Source organism: Otolemur garnettii, unplaced genomic scaffold, assembly GCF_000181295.1.
Source record: "Otolemur garnettii isolate 467f Iridium unplaced genomic scaffold, OtoGar3 scaffold00245, whole genome shotgun sequence".
NCBI lineage: Eukaryota > Metazoa > Chordata > Mammalia > Primates > Galagidae > Otolemur > Otolemur garnettii.
The window spans coordinates 230455-231579 of record NW_003852640.1 but is presented as its reverse complement, the minus strand read 5'-3'; the positions used below and the strand labels follow the sequence as shown (position 1 = coordinate 231579).

Sequence of the window (1125 nt, the reverse complement as noted above, 5' to 3'; positions counted from 1 at the left end):
AGCCCAGGAGTTGGAGGTTGCTGTGAGCTGTGAAGCTACAGCACTCTACTCAGGGGGATAGCTTGAGGCTCTGTCTCAAAAAAAAAAAAAAAAAAAGAAAGGAGAGGATAGCACTTCCCTTGACAAAGATGGAAGAGGTCTTCAAGCCTGACAATACTCATAGGGTTAAGGCATTGCCACTTTCTTAGGGGCATCTAACCATCTTTTTAATCTGAAATTTAAAAAATATAAACATAGAAAAACTAACTGGCTGTGGTGGTGGGTGCCTGTAGTCCCCAGCTACCAGGGAAGCTGAGACAAGAGGATCTCTTGAGCCCAAGAGTTTGAGGTTGCTAGGAGCTATGATGACACCACAGCACTCCTCCCAGGGCAATAGAGTATGACTATTGTCTCAAAAAAAATAAAAATAAGGGCAGCGCCTGTGACTCAAAGGAGTAGGGCACCAGCCCCACATGCCAGAGGTGGTGGGTTCAAACTCAGCCCTGGCCAAAAACTACCAAAAAAAAGAAAAAAGAAAAAGAAAAGTTGCTTCTATCTCAACATCACTTTTTTTTTTTTTAATCTTCTCCTTGTCCACACATTCTATGGAAAACATTCAGGTTTAGGGTTAGGGCACTTGTGCTGAGTCCAGTACATTTTTTCTTGTCGTCTCTGTGCCCTGTTAAGAACATCCAGTTCCTTGAGTTGGAGCTGTGTCTGTGGATGGACACACTGGATATGCAGGTCCAGCTCTGAGGAAATGACTTTGTATGTCATCTACAGTCTTGTGAACCCAGCATGAAGAGGGGGAGTGGAGTGGTGGGAAATTAGAAAGAATGACATGCAAGAGATGTAAACACCCGAGAGACAGAGATAGGGTGGGATCAGGAAGGCTGATGAGCTGATGGCTACTGCTGCTGCTGCTGCTGGCTGGTTAGCACCAAACTGTGAAAGCAGCTTTATTTATAAAGTATCTTGGCTCAGCGCCTATAACTCAAGCAGCTAAGACGCCAGCCACATACACCAGAGCTGGAAGGTTCAAATCTAGTCTGGGCCTGCCAAACAACAATGACAGCTACAACCAAAAAATGGCGAGGCATTGTGGCGGGCACCTGTAGTCCCAGCTACTTGGAAGGCTGAGGCAAG

At 45.7% G+C, this 1125-nt stretch overlaps 1 non-coding gene across 1 annotated transcript; it reads left to right on the top strand.

Moving 5' to 3' along the window:
- Nucleotides 1–87: 87 nt before the first annotated feature.
- Nucleotides 88–210, top strand: LOC111722400. The gene has a single exon (XR_002771217.1). It is a non-coding gene; the product is annotated as a U6atac minor spliceosomal RNA (small nuclear RNA).
- The last annotated feature ends 915 nt before the right edge of the window (nt 211–1125 follow it).